The sequence below is a fragment of the Apostichopus japonicus genome, chromosome 8 (genome assembly GCF_037975245.1).
Source record: "Apostichopus japonicus isolate 1M-3 chromosome 8, ASM3797524v1, whole genome shotgun sequence".
Taxonomy (NCBI): domain Eukaryota; kingdom Metazoa; phylum Echinodermata; class Holothuroidea; order Aspidochirotida; family Stichopodidae; genus Apostichopus; species Apostichopus japonicus.
The window spans coordinates 7544613-7561209 of record NC_092568.1 but is presented as its reverse complement, the minus strand read 5'-3'; the positions used below and the strand labels follow the sequence as shown (position 1 = coordinate 7561209).

The window sequence follows — 16597 nt, the reverse complement described above, 5'->3', positions numbered from 1 at the left end:
CCTGCCACTGCAAAAAGTACAATCCCTGTCAGTGCCCTTCAAATTCACTCTCCTGAAATTGTACATGGGGTTCCTATATAGTAATCAGCCTATGGAGCCTTGATGGTATCTAGACAGGGAACTTTTTACTGGGTATATTTTCAAGCATAACTAGTTTTGTGGAAACATGCAGATTATACAACAAGCAACTAAATATGACACCTGAGAGGGCATTTTGGCCTAAAAATGACCAGACAAAGCTCTAGTTCACCCACTGAAAAGACAGTGATTGCCACTCTGACACCACGATGAGGTCAGCTTTGTGGGACTTTTGGACAGAGAACTTCTTTTTAAGAATGACAACACATTGTTTTTGGTCTCTTTATTCCTCGTTCATATTAAAATAAATAAACACTATGAAAAGACTTTAGGTAAAGCAGTAAGACCGCAAGTCCAGCAATGGTCTAACTGATAAAAAACACATTAATACAATAATATATCACCCTATATATGATATTAGAAACAATTTATATATGCTCCCATCCAAAAATGTACCTTAGTCTTACAGCGGTAAACTATGTTTAAATTGGGGTAAAACATGAAAATTTGCCACAGTAGTCCTAAAGAATAACATTATAGTACAATACTTATTTTACTTGACAAAAACTGTACATACCATATTCTGCAACCTGTTTAACCTTTATATTGTTGTCATGCTTGTTTTTACTGCTGCATATTGACCAAATCTAGTACATATAAAATAGTATGCCATAATATACATACGACATCATGACATACAGTATGAGCTGCTTTTTTGTATGTTTCAACTAGGCCAATTATGATACAATTCATCGATGGGTGAAATGTAAGGTAATTTGTAGTGTACTGATTATATCATCTCTCATCTCAACTGTCTTATTCTTGCCTATAGAGGCAAATAAGGCCTCCATAGAGTCTCGGTCTCGGTCGGCAGCTGCGTTTCTGGCCTCATTCCAGGATCGTCAACCAGCACTCTCTCTCTCTAGCTCTCTCTTTGTCTACTGTCCTTCGCCATGCTGTTTTTGGTCCCCCTTTCATTCTCTATCCTGCCCTCTGGTGCCCAAGTCATGATGATGTTGCTGTCGTTGTTTGGGTTTTGGCGCAATATATGCCAAATGAATTTCCATCTTCTTTTCTTAATTTCGATGCTTAGTGGTCCCATTTATGCTCTCTTTAGAAGTTCCTTTGTGCTGACCCGTTCTTGCCATCTTATCCCTAACACTCTCCTGTGGCATTTGTTATGAAAGATATCGCTTTTCTTTTCATCCCACTTATTCAATTTCCATGTCTCGCATCCAAATAGTAGGACAAGTATTACCAGTGTTTTGTATAGCCTCATTTTTGTTCTTCTACAGATGCTTTTGGAGACCCAAATCTTTTGTATACGTATTAGTGCACCCTGGCTTTCCCAATTCTGTTGGCAATGTCTCCCATTCCGCCATCACCTTTTGTCATTGTCGCATCCAAGTATACAAATCTGTCCACCTCTTGTAACTCTTACTGACCAATATAAATACGTTCCTGGTTCCTAGTGTTTACACGCATCACTTTGGTCTTCTGCTTATTAATGTCAGGACCCACTCTGCTTGCCTCATCAGCTAGCAAATTGTTTTATTTGCATATGTTGCTTGGTTGATGACATGAGGGCAATGTCATCTGCAAAATCAATGTCATCCAGTTTTTTAGTGAATTTTCATCTAATTCAATTTTCACTGTTCAAAGTTTCCTTTCTTAAGACCCAGTCCAGCACTGTAAGGAATAAGTGAAAGAAATAGCCTGACATACTGCACTCCTGTTTGACACCAGTTCTTTTTTATGTCAAACCACTCTGATTTCTCACCATTGTCCACTACTGCACATTGGAAGTCCTCAAAAAAGGCTTTCACCATTACAATCTTTGCTGGTATTCCATAGTTTCTCAAAATTATCCAGGGGCTCTCGCGGTGTATAGAGTCGAAAGCATATTATGAAGTTTAGATACAGTGCTGCCTGCCATTCGTTAGATTGCTCAATAATATTCCGGAGTATAAAAAGCTGTTCAGTTGTCCCTCTGCCCTTTCTAAATCCTGCTTGTTCCTTATTCAGTTTGTGTTAAATACCGTTCCTAATTATATCTATCACAATTTTACTAAGAATTTTACTTGTAACAGACAGCAATGTTATTCCAAGCCAGCTTTTGCACTCTTTCATGTTTCCTTTCTTTGGTAATTTAATGATGAGCCCTCTTTTCCAGTTTGTTGGGATTTTCTCAGCTCTCCAAATCTTGTCAAGTAGTTGCTTGATTTTAATTGCAGTAAAATCTTTATCTGCTTTAAAAGTTCGGCTGTGAGCATATCTACACCGGGGCCGTTGAAGGAAATGAAAAAATACAAGATATTTCCAAAACCGAACACTACACACAAAGACAGTTTGGAGGCTGTTCATCCTGGAACGCCATTTTCATGTTCACTGATGTTCACCTAGCCATTTTCCCCAACGTAACTACGTCCAAACCTGAAGGTTTTGTTGCACTGAATCCCGACAATTGCGAAATACGACGGAAAACTTCAACAACGGATGTAAATATATTATGATTTCATGATATTGTTCGTTCCAATAGCAACGCTGTGCGTACAAAGAGTACACCTTTTTGCACGCAATGTATGTAGCAAAAGTATGCAGCGAAGCGACACACTGAAGCCTACAGATGTTTGTTCGTGAGTTTCGATTCTACAGACGCCCATAAGCAAATATCCAATTGCCAACAGCTTCCTATTCTTATGTTATCTAATGAGCTGGTCTGTGGGAGATACGGTAGATTATAAAACAAGGTTCCACAATTTGGCCTCTGGTGAATCCAAATGACCTTTGACCTCCGCAAAAATAATCTGCTTCTTGAAATTAATGTCACAACTACATACTAAATATGAGATTGGTCCAAGCTTCCCTTCTTGAGATATCTTGTTTAAAAGGTTTTTTACAATTTGACCAATATAGTGACCACAAATGACCTTTGACCTCCACAATAAACAATAGGCTTCTTGACGCTTCTTGTACGCACACACACATACACACACTCCTGCATGACTGCAAAGGTTACGATTTCATCGAAACCAAAACAGAACAGGAAATTTGCAAGTTGATATTTTGATATTTTTTCAAGAATAATTGGAGCGACCAAGAGGCTACCAAGAATGGCATGCTCTCTGAAACTTCATACCTCTCCCCCCTCCTCCTCCTCCCCCTTCCCACCCTATAGGTGCATAAAAAGCATTAGAACACTTGCCTTGCTGCTGATATCAAAATGGAGGGTGCCCTCTATTCAAGTCTTTGGAAAATGATTATTGAATTATTCACAATTGATTGTATAATGACAAATTCACTGAAGAAACAGGCCTGTCGGGTCATGAATTAATTAATAATAAGACTGCCAACCTTCTATCAAAGTAAGGCAAATTGCTTCAAAGGATTTCCCCAGCAGATCAGGGTAGTAAACAGGGGCGTGTCCAGGATTTTCTAACCCTGGGCGCGAATAAGCGGAGCTCCACCATCAGTTGGCGCGCAGCGTACGAGAAAATGTCTGGTTTTGACATACCCCAGATAACCGGAAATAGCACATCTCGGGCTTATACATGACCAAATACTGTAGATGTTCACTTTTGCCTGAGAACCAAGTATTTGCGGTACACGCCGGTAGTTTTATCTACGGAAGCGTAGAAAGGACATGCACATGGACGACTAGCACACATTGAGAAACGTCAAGAGCCTAAAAATTACATTTTTGCGCAATTGCATACTTGACAAAAATATGAAGTTACCGTATTTAGAATTTATTATAATCTTTGACAGAATTTTTATATATATTTATATGCGATATTCCTTCTACGCTTTCTTACATAATTTGAAGCAGTTGAAACTCAAAGATACATATTGGGTTACTAAAACTGGTATTTACCTATACAGACAACGGCAACTTGTTATATCAACGAAATTGTAAAGGAGATACCACGTTCGAGGACTACCGTACCCGTTTTAAGTTAACAGATACGAATTAGATATCTTTACATTTACCAAGGAACATTTAAATGTATTCTAACATTACTGAACTTGTATTCAACCAGATATTCAAGGCTTAAACTAGACGACACCTTAAATTACTATTATAGAGGGTGTCTCATCGTACTTATATATCTCAGTGAACTGATACGTTGTACAGATAAAGGTCACGAGTCCCGACACAGGTAGACGGTGCACTTGTTTTACATTTAGAGTGAGGATGTCCTCAGATGTCATTTGAAAAGAAAGACCGCGTTCTCAGAAGAATCTTATTGCTAAGATGTATTGTTAAAGTTACGGTACGTGGAGAAAAATGATGGGGTCCTCAGTCTGAATGTCAAACACACTTGTGTGCACCCTTGCAATCCTCCTTCCAGTAGCACACAAAATGTTTATATAAAGCGATATAGTGGTCAATCGATTAACGGATAACGAAACGAGAACGACAAAAAGAAAATATGCTCATCCCGAAAGGAATAATGGTAAGAGATCTTTCGAGATGTTTTCATGGGCGTATTTTAGCCATTGGAATATTCATTTACTGTAAAGACATCATTGATTGGAATTGTGACATCCCTATGTTCCGACTTCTCTATGTTCCGACGTCTCTATGTTCCGACAAAAAAAATCGGAGCAATTTGTACCACAAAAACTAGTTTTGTGACCCAAATTTATTGGGACCAATTTTGTTTGGAGTTTTTGGTCCGAAAATTTGGTCCGAAAAATTGTTGGTCAAAAAAATTTGAGTAACACTATTTTTCGGACCAAAAGTATTTTGGTCCAAAACAATTTAGGTCCGAAAATTTTTTGTCCGAAAACATTTTGGCCAAAAAAATGGGTCAAAAAAAGGTTGGGTCCGAAAAAATTGGGTCCAAAGAAATGTTGGTCAAAAAGAAAGTATGAGTCCAAAAATTATTTCGTATTGTCCGAACATAGAGACGTCGGAACAAAGAGACCTCGGAACATAGAGATGTAACCATCGGATTAGGCCTTACCTTCATAGACTTTACTGATTGGTTATTGAATGAGGTGTTAAAAAAACATTTGCATCATGATTAGCTATGACTGCATACTATTAGAAAGATTCGGATACGTAACTAGGTTGAGGAAACAGAGGATGTAACCAGTTCAACAGTCTTAGTGATATTAAAGAGTCAAATTGATGAATGGTTTCTTTTCATCTTAGACGTTGTTATCCCTTTTCCAGGGAACTGCATACCATTTCAGCTCCCTGCACTGTTTAGCACATAACAATTGCGTTCAGTATCTATTATCATGCAATCAGTCAATGTATTGGTCATTGTACTTAATCCAGGCCCATAGCCATGAATTCGGCGGTTGTGGGGGGGGGGGGGCATCGGTAGTTCATAGAGGGCACAAACAAGTCAACTTGGAAGGGCACAAATATTTGTCCTGTAACTTCTGTAACTCCTGCAGTTTTTGTACTCATGGCGGTGGCAAAAATATATGGTTGCCATTAGGCGTCATGCACGGGGATGATTAACAGCTCTCCGTGCCCCAGTGTGGTTACGGGCTTAACTTAATTAATGTTTGTTGTAGCTTAGGTTTTAATGGAAAAAGTGGGTATTTGTAAGCTCATTCTTTAGAAGACATTAACTGTCCAACATTTTTTTCGACAAGTTCCACAATAGATTAACAGCTTTTAAATGAACGTTGCGATGTTTCCTTTTTTCTCAACACAGACATCGTCTGAACAGCCACCACTGTATGAAGATCAGGGTTGGCATTTTCCCGGGAAAAACCTGTTTTTCCCACTAAGCGGTAAAAACCAGGTAAAAACCGGGAAAAACTGGTAAATACCGGTAAAAACCGCCTCCGTCTCGAAAACTAGTATTAATTGTCCGTAAAATGCAGGGTCATCAGTAGGCACGATATTGTTTCATGACAGGCATATTTTATTGAATATGGGAGTTTTTTAGCTTCATTTTGAGCTATTTTATCACATTCTTATTCTACTTTTTGTGGAAAAAAGAGTATTTTTCGTATTGCACATGTATAGTTATTCTGTCACGATATCTTTAGCAGTATGCATTGCCTATTGCCCAAACCATTATAGGTCTACACTGGGACATTCACCCCTCCTAAATTCTTCAGGCCTATTATGTGGCATGAACAGCGGAGGATAGAACGAAGTGGTGAACCATGGCATCCAAAGCCTCAAAGGGACAAAGAACCATAAAATAATATAATATTATGTGCTCAGACAGTTCATTCCATTCCATTAATACAGTAGGCAACAGTCTATTGAGGTGAACTTCAATCCAGGGGGCTCAATAGAAACTGCTTTGAAACTTTGTAAGGCACATGGGCCCAATTAAAGTATTAAACGCACAATGGCCCTATGGAGCCATTCACACAACCAAACTGTTTACCTTGAAGCAAACATGGTCCAATTATTATACAACTTCATGCATGAGTGATTGAACACTTTGAGGTGGACAGGTGAGGTGATACTGGGCACTTCCTGTGTATAGGCTAACTGAAGAGGTAGGAGTATCAACAACACAAGTAACTGTTCCAATTGTTACTTATTCTCAAATTAGTTGATGTCACAACAGTCACTTAGTACAGTGCCTATAAGCAATATAAGCATAGTACAGTGCCTAGTGCAAAGTGTGAACAGAGTACAATTTATCGCAGACATGAAGTGATCGTTCTTGGATGTGAATCATCATTTGGATCTGAGCAGACTAATGTGGCATGTATAATATGACGAACCATAGCCCTAGGCACCAACAGTTTGATACGAGTCCATTCTCTAGATAATGGAATTATGCATCTCGATAGGAAAATAAAGTTGGTTGATTTGAGCATCCAATATATTATTTATTTGAATTATTTATAATAGTCTAATCGGTAAACTCACAAGTTATAGATCATAGCTGTTCTTTGGATGTAACCCAACCCTGCCATAAGATGCCATTTTCTTGTAGATTCTATGCTCCTCCACAAGTTCCACATGAGTTTTTAGGAATTCTATATAATTTGAGGTTTTTCCCGGTTTTTCCCACTTATAGGTGGGAAAAACCTCCCGGTAAAAACCGGTAAAAAACTTGTTTTTACCGGGACGGTAAAAACCGCCCGGTAAAAACCGGCCAACCCTGATGAAGATAACCCTTAATTAATCTACAGCAAGCCGATATGAAATACGTCCACAAAGTTGATTGCATTCCTTAACACCGGCCTTTCATTCTTGAAACTGCTATCATTACGACGTACTCATTACAATTAAAGAATATGTATATGCCATATCAACAATGCATGGAACTGTATCTGCAAGTTTGGAATGTACATTGCAGATTCGAAAAGTGATTATTGAATGCTCGTGAATTAATCAAAACATGCTTAATTTTACAACGAAAGATCCAATCTTTGCTACCCTTCTTTCTGCAGTGCCATGGACTGTTGTCTTTACGAACGCGAAATAGTATTTTTGCGTAAGTATATATGCAATGCAGACGAGACCACGTATATACCCAAACAACTGATGCACGTGGGAACCATGCGAAGTTCAGGGTTTTATCCTCAGCAGGCCAGATAATATATCCTTATTAAAGGTTTGTCAGATGTGGAAATGGATTGCTTGGACCCATGGAATGGCAAAATCCGAAGCCATATAAAGGCGGCGATAGTAAACTACACCCGACAGTGTTCCTACAAAATGACAGGATGTTCACATTTTGTGATATTGTTTTGTACAACCTGTAGATTTCACGAGCCCGAGACCATGCATGCATGCATAACACTCATCGATGATGAATCTACTAATCCTCATAGACCGTGCTTCCTGAAAATACCAAGGTAAATAACAAACTTAAAGCATTTTTTAATATAATGAAAGAACCCTCTGTCGCTGAGGCGTATAATATCATAAAGTTTCTTACGCAGTTTTGTTATGTAGAAAGTAACACTTCCGTTGTCAATCCGTCATTTCGAAATACATGTTTTTATATACAAGGTCGTAGCTGCCAAGAATAATCGATCGCGCAGTCACATATGAGCCTGCTGTTTAAAAATTATACATTATAGTCAATCACATTTATAAATGCTTGTCAAAAGATACTTTCCTGGTGTTCTGACACTCTGGCAAATTATTGCCGACATTGACGAACGTCAGCAGGAATTTGTTTATACCAATAAGATTAGAAAAGCCCTCTTATTTTTTCTTTCCAAACGTCCACCGATTTCATGTACGTTGGGAAAGCCAAAATGTTTATCCAAATATGGCTTTAGTTGTTATCCGGAATAAAAAATCTAAAAGTCCGACACATATTCCAGAAAAAAGAAAGTAGAAAACTTTTTCCCATGCAGCGGAAGTAAGCTAATTATCGATCAATGCGTTTCATAATGTACATGTAAAGTACAAGTTCATGTTTTATACCTGTATTTACCAGATAAACAACACGTAGGCCTCACAAATGCAATTTGTACTACATCTTATTCTTTCCCCACTACCGGAATACAAGTTATAGCCTATAGCTTATGATATGTTGGTCACCTCTCTCCACCCATCCCCATTTCATAAATATCAAAGCAGGACTTGACTAAATATTGCAATATGTTTTCATAATTTTATTTGGCTTCTTGATTTGGTTGATAACTTGACTGGTCGATTGAATGATTGATTATCTGCTGACTGACTGGAAGCAAATACTCCAAATCTACAATGTTCGTTAACGAGAAAAAAGGGCAAATTCAAAGAGTTGCATGTACAAATACCTTTCCTGAACAATTGATTATGGTATACAGAATAACATGTTAAGTATTAAATGCAATTCGTAACCTTTCGCTTCATTCAACTTTTGAAAGCTGACCTGCATTATGAAGTTCTGTAATAATTGAGTCTGCATTTACCATGCGTGCGTAAGGAAAGCCGTTTTAACATTTAATAAGGAATTTCAGATATCTCATAATAATTTCAGATATCTCAAATTAAATTACAGATATCTCAAATTTATTTAAGATATCTACAAATAATTGCAGATATCTTAAAATCAATTTCAGATATCTCGAAATACCAGAGAATTTCAGATATATGAAATTGATTTCGAGATATCTGAAATTGAGTTCGAGATAACCGAAATTAAATTCGAGATATCTGAAATTGAATTCGAGATCTCTGCAATTCTATTTCAGATATTTGAAATAGAATTTCAGATATCTCGAATTCAATTTCAGATATCTGAAATAGAATTGCAGATATCTGGAATTCAATTGCAGATATCTCGAATTAAATTTTAGATATCTCGAATTAAATTTAAGATATCTCGAATTTAATTTTAGATATCTGGAATAGAATTTTAGATATCTAAAATAAGAAACAATTTAAGATATCTAAAATTCCCGATTAAATGTCAAAATGGCTTTCCATGCGCGCGGGAGGGCATAATGCTTAAAGTAAAACAAACCCTGCATGAAAAACCGGTCACGGGTGCAGATCATGGGTTATATATAATACCCCCGGGTATCGTTACGGATGGGGGAGGGGTAGGTAGCCACTTGGATAAGGAGCCCCCTTTCTGATTTTTACTAATAAATGTTTTGCCCAAAATTTACAGAAAAACTCCGTTATTTTGGCCGAAATGTAGCCGTATAGCAGTATAGTCTGTTTGGCCGTAAGGTTTTACAGCTATCTGGTAACCCTGATCGGTATAGGCACCTACAACCTACTGGTTCCCAATTGACACTATATATTTTTGCATATGTTTCAATTTTGAAATTATTTATGGGGATGCTAGTGGCGGCCAGCTATATAGAGGTATATAGAGGAAAGGTAGACATTTCCCTATTTTTTGTAAGTCATTGTTGTGGTTTATGCCAATCTAACTCGTCAATTAAAAATGAATTTTTGAAAAAAAAAGGAAAAATTAAGAAACATTCTCTAAAGAATGAGAATCTAAGTCACCTCACATAAACACATTTCTCAAACCGGAAGGGGGGGGGGAACCAAGGACGGCATCCTCTGCAAGGGGTGGCAAAGGAAGGATCCACCCGGGTGCCAACTATTCTATTTACGCCACTGCTTGTGGGTTCCGCTATATAGGTTACTTGAAATAATGATTTCGCTATAACGGTACTAAACAGACCGCTGGCAAACTTTAGTGACCTCAACTGCATCTGTACATTTGATAATTTGTCTGTGCGTTTGTCTTTGAATATTTTATAAATAAACATATGCTAGGGTATGTATACAAGCTTATGTAATTACAACGATGCGCAAAGATGCTCATGGCTATCGTATGAGTAATGATTTCATGGCGGTGATACAGTTCGAAGAAATGGTTGATAACGAGATTAGGTATACACTCCATCACAGAATTTGATTCTTACATATGAATTAGATTGCCATGAAATCTTACAACTAGGCAATGATATTTTACTTCATTTATGTCTTACAGAAAACTGTCCGATCGGAAGAATTGCATATAGCTTATGTAGTTACCGCTTGTGGGCGGCGAGGTCGAGCAAATGATATAGGTTTTAAAGAAAAGTCAGAAAGGAAAGAATTAACAAGGCTGATCATGAAAACCAACTAACAGCGTCATGTCTAAAGTAATGCCACTTTCAGCCGAACTGCTTCTCCCTGACTCAGGAGTTTCTGGAGCTACATGTGATCACAGATTATGTTATGTCTATAGGACAGATACGGAGGACAGATACGGAAAGGCAGTATATTGGCAGAGGATTCAGTTTTGACAGTTATCTAACAGAGTTTTGAGATAAACTAGTGCAAACTAAACCGTAGTGTGTATTAGATTAAACAACAGTAGTATATAAATGTTGGGTAAAATGGCAACTGACGCACAATTCTATTTTCGGTTTAATCTTTGCTGACATATCAGTGAACTGGAGTTGGCCACAAAGGTCGTTGATGAAGAGACAAATCGACTTCGAGTGTCTAGGATGTTTACAATAAACACATTATACTATATATAGGTAGTTTAGGTACATATATGTTACATAGGATGTAATAGGTTTGTACGTGCCTTTGTTTATGTGCTCATTAATCATTAGTAATACGATATAGACGTACATTACCACGCAGCTACGTTCTTAAGAACCGTAAATGATATATTTCGACGTTGTTTTCCAGTTTCAGACAGGTATATATGTAAAATTGAATTCGAGATTTCAAGAATTAAAATTTTTGATACCTCGAATTCAATCTTGTCAAGTTCCATTGAAAGCTGCAACTCAACAGTTTCTCCATTTTCGTCGAAACGTTACCGTACCTGACCAACTCGAAATCACATTTTTGACGTAGGCCTATTGCCGTCAACTCTACAGTTTTGAAATTTCGTCAAGATGAATGGTATAAAACAGTCTTATACTCACATTGTTGAGTTCACTATAAATATATATATAAGGCCTGTGTTCGAATCTCGGTGGAGGCTAGAAGTTTTTTCACTGTTCCGGATTCTCCAACTCACTGCAATTTCAATATGCTCTGTGAGGATGTGTTTCTGAAATATGCAATTTATGCAATTTCAGTTTCACATTCTATCAAAAGTGAGAATAACGCAATTACTGCCTCCGAACACAAAAGATGCAAAACTGTCATTATTTATATGTACAAGAAGTACCCGAGACTGTTATCTCATAATGACAATATCAGCGCCGTTGCAAATAGGAGATACGGAGCGATTGGGAATCGATAATTTCATGACTACCGATCAACACACACAGCATTGCACTGTCTCTTCAGTTTACCTACCAACTAAGTGCAGTAACACACAGTATAAATCAACTGATTTATATATCTTTCCGGAAAGGTATAATCTTTGATTTTAGCAACGCGTGCTTTTAATACCCTTGTAGCAACACGTGAATCATGCTACAGAAATTTGTACACGCTGATTGTATAAGTATGACTTAACCGTGAATTTGATACTTATTTTCACAAATGAAACTTGAAACATATATGCATTTCAATTATATATATATAGGCTTTATTCAGTTGCCTGTCTCGTTAATTTTCCATTTGTGTTCTGTGTTTGTTCAGAGGGTTAAATATATATATATATATATATATATATATATATTATTTATTTTATTTTATTTATTTCAATTTCATATAAGAAAATAAGTTGATATAACGGCTACCCATGTACAACTGAAGCATGGTTCACGTGTGAGACTAGTAACCTACTAAAAGTGTCACTGCAATGCAATCAATTGTTTGCGTGCGGTTCTTGGGCTACTCAAGCACTGCAAAGATTGAACACAAGCGATAAGTTATGCTTTTGCACAAAAGAACAGTTTTTAAACCAAGATCTCTTGTGTTCAGTCTCTTTGGAGCTTCCGTAGCCGCAAAACAAAGAAATTGCCAAATTTTCAAAAAGATCGTTACTCTCGTCAAGAGACAAGACAAACACGATAACGTGACTTATGTGAAATAGCGCCCGCTTTCGGTTGAGCTCTCTATTTTCCCTGGTGATCTTTTTACATATGCAAATCAGTTAAGGTTCATATTAAGAAAAGAAAAAGTTATATCTTTAAAAAGTAACCTGCGGTTTTTATGTTTGGAGTTTAGGCCTATATTTATAGTTGATAATTAGTATGCTTATTACTCTTGCTGCCCTTTAAATCACCTTGCGCTCTTTTATTTCCTTGCCGATCTTTTGATATATGCAAAAAACCTTCAGGAAAATATCGAAAACACGTCGGATTTTGTAAAGGAAGCTATGGTTTCATTGTTTTGATGTTAGGCCATACATTGATATTTAGTGTGTTATAACTAATTCATTGTTGCCATTGGGCTCTTTAGAATTTTCAGTGTATGTATGCGCTATTAGTTTAAGTTAGTTTAAGTGTTCCTCCTAATGATTCACTGTACCCCGGGTATGGGGGCACAGTGGATCATTTTTTTCTTCTTTTTTTTTCAATTAAATAATTCAATAATGCAGTTTAAATATTATAGTTATGAGGTATTTTATTATAGTAATAGACAATCGCCATTTAATCCATTTTATCTATGTAAAAATGTAATTATATATATCAAGTAAAGAAGGATAACCGGCACCTAAAAAATCAGATCCAATGTACCCTACCTCCCCCTAATTCAAACACGTAAAGAGCTCACCTATAACCTAGAAAGCCCAGCTGAGCTTATGACTAACTTCACAGCATTCTGTGCACAAACCTCAGGTTTGGGTCTCATGTGCCAATTTACAATTTCACAATTTTTATTATGCTCTGTGAGGATGTGTTTCTGAAAAATGAAATTTATGAAATTTCAGTTTCACATTCTATCAAAAGTGAGGATAACGCAATTACTGCCTCCGGAACACAAAGAATGCAAAACTGTCATTATTTATATGTAAGAGAAGTACTCAAGACTGTTCTCTCATAATGAAAATACCAGCGCCGTTGCAAATAGGAGATACGGAGCGATTGGGAATCGATGGTTTCATGACTACCGATCAACACACATAGCATTGCACTGTCTCTTCAGTTTACCTACCAATTAAAGGGTGTGAAGACTCGCGCAAAAATAAACGTCTAATGCCGGTAAGTTTACCTAGTTTCGAATGAGGTGTAACAGAAGTGTTAGACACCACCATCGATCCCCGAAAATACTAACACAACTTGCTACCGTCGGCAATATAGACACTAGTCTACAGTCAGTACATACAGCTACGGTCAATACCCACAACACTGTGTAAACGATACAGCGATGGACATCTCAGATCCAGCTAAAGATAACAAGTTATCCCGTTCCACATATCACTGTCTGCATTTTGTAGCGAAACGAACAAAACGTCACTTGCAAGCAACAGAAAGTTAACTTTTTTTCAGATGGCCGCACGCGTATTGATTTTTCCTAGGAGGGTTAGGGCAATTATCATATATAGGCGTATCCAAACCCTCGCGCATGCGTGTTACTCATAGACACGCGTTACTCATCGATCGCTGTAATACACATGTGTGGGCCCGGGTGTACGTGGGCAGTATGTACGCTGTACAAAGCAATAGATCTCCGACGTAATTCAGTTTGCTTTTTGGCCAAGGATTACCAAGTGAGAATTGAAGAAAATAAGTGAAAGAAATACAAATTAAAGCGCGATCAAATCGTCACTTCGTTACCCCGGCAATATCATCACATATTTATTTTTACTTGTACATTTAAACAATGTTACAAAGCAGATAAAGTAACGATCTTGACTGATAGTTCATAAAAGCAGGCTTAAGTTTGTATGTAGGCCTACTATATTAGTATCATATCATGTACAGAATTTGAAAGTAAACCGTAACATTAAAGTTTAGCGTGAAGCTAGAAAAACATGTAATGTAGGCTAGCAGATTAACATTAACCAAACCATTAAATTAATTTCTGTCGCGCACAATGATGACGACAGATGAAATCCGTACATTGTGTCTAAAATCTGGGTGAGAGGATTGTAAAGTACGATTTCCGCGTTTTCGACCTACATTTAGTGAAAAAGCTTTAAACCCGCACCCCTTTTTGGCGAATATAAGCTGAAATGTGCCCAAAAGACTTCGTCACCCTCCCTTGACAAATTCCTCTCGTTTCCGCGGTTTCCGCGTTTTCGACCTTGCTATATAGCAAGGTCGATAACGCGGAAACCGTTGATATCGAACCCGGTTTCTCGATTTCCGCGGTTTCCGCGGTTTCCGCGTTTCCGCGTTATCGACCTGGCCTCGCACACACTGTATGTACGACTACTACTACTAGCTATAAACTTGTTACGAGTAACACGCATGCGCGAGGGTCTGGAAACGCCTACATATGATAATTGCCCCTAACCCTCCTAGGAAAAAAATTACGCGGTTTGGCGCAAGTCTTCAATGTCTTTGAATGAAGTAATAACACAGGAAATCAACTGATTGCATATCTTTCCGGAAAGGTACAATCTCATATAATAGCAACACGTGTTTTTAATACCACTGTATCTCAACACGTGAATAATGCTGCAGTAATTTGTACACGCTGATTGTATAAGTTTGACTAAACGGTGAGTTTGATACTAATTTTAACAAATGAAACTTGAAACATATATGCAATTCAATTATATGTATAGGCTATATTCAGTTGCCTGTGTCGTTAATTTTCCATTGTATGTCCAGAAGTTCGAAACCGGTCATGAAGGTCGTAATTCCACTGTAGTCGTTTGTCACTTGTGTCAAACAATACTAGTTCTGTTTTCGTGACGTATTAGGGTTCAGAATGATGATAACTCAGAAAATGCCAAAAATTCTCAATACAGTAGGTCACTAGTTAGGGCTATTTTCCGACGTGCATTACTCTATGGTGTGATACCCGTAACCTACAGCGGCGTTGCTATTTTGGAGTTCTACTGTAACATACGTCTATTTAAAAGCCCCATTGACTTACACACTATATTGAAAGTAATGTGACCTCTAAGATAAGATAGAAGTTTTCTCTAGCTACCCATCACTGCATAGCTGACAAGTTTTCCTTTCATTGCACCATCAATTTTCCGTATCATGACCGTAAAGATTTTTTGCTATCTTAGCCTGAAATTTCGTCACTTGTAAACACTCCTTCACTCAGCAGTAAACAATTTCCGTACGCTGGTCCTGGCAGGCCTAAATGGGTCTAAAACTGCTTCAGTTGACCCAAGTTTGGACCACATGTACTTCCTCTTTCGAGCTCTTCAACATAACGCCACAAAAATTGAGCCTCCTGATTGATAACATATCAAATACAAAAAAAAACTCCGGCTGGTTTTTGGTACTTTTCCTGAGATAGAAGAACATTCGGGCGGATAGATATTTACTACAATTAAAAGGAGTATGATACCAGGCGCGTAGCCAAGGGGGGGGGGCGAAGGGGGCAGCCGCCCCCTCCCCTTGAGCATATTTTTTACAAAAAATTTTAAGGTTTTTATGATATCGCTAGTGTTTTCAAAAGAGAAAATGCTAAGATGAAACTAACAAGGCATGGGAAGTGACATTTCCGGCGATCTGGGAGGTATTTACAGCCAAAATTTTCTTGTTCGCTTCGCGCCAATCATGGTGGCGCTACGCTTAGATAGTTTGCAATGCAGAATCTACAGTTTCGCCCCTCCCTTGGCAAATTCCTGGCCACGAGCCTGTATGCTACCCTTAGTGCATACGCCCATCGAGGTAAATGAATCATTTACCTCAATGCATACGCCCTATAAAGGCCATATTGACTTACAAACTTAATCACAAAAGTAATGTGGTCCATTAGTCTAGATAGAAGTCATCACTAGCTAAAGGGTAACCATCACCGCCGGATAGCTGACAAGTTGACCTTTCATGTCGCTATCAATTTTCCGTATCATGACCATCAAGATTTTTTAACTCCAGTGTGCGAGCTGGAAGTTTTTGTCACTTGTAAACCAAAAATTGACCAACTTTTTCACCACATGTTCTTCAATTCATGCTCTTCAGCATGTAAGCCAAAAAAACTAGACCATGATTGACGGATGGATATTATACAAATAATGAATGGTTATGAGTGCAATACATTTATGAGTTGAAAGATGGAATGTTCCATTCAACGATGCGCAGC

At 37.8% G+C, this 16597-nt stretch overlaps 2 protein-coding genes across 3 annotated transcripts in view; one reads left to right on the top strand and one right to left on the bottom strand.

Moving 5' to 3' along the window:
- Positions 1 to 16597, top strand: part of LOC139971813 (TNF receptor-associated factor 3-like) — a 61043-nt gene that overhangs the window by 6502 nt on the left and 37944 nt on the right. The window contains exon 2 of one of the 2 annotated variants that reach the window (XR_011794488.1): positions 7468 to 7875. The exons of the other annotated variant lie outside the window; for it this stretch is intronic. The gene's annotated coding sequence lies outside the window, so the exon portion shown is untranslated. The remainder of the gene's footprint in view (positions 1 to 7467; positions 7876 to 16597) is intronic. 2 annotated transcript variants of the gene reach the window in all.
- Positions 1 to 16597, bottom strand: part of LOC139971815 (uncharacterized) — a 75959-nt gene that overhangs the window by 36635 nt on the left and 22727 nt on the right. The gene's annotated exons all lie outside the window — the stretch shown is intronic.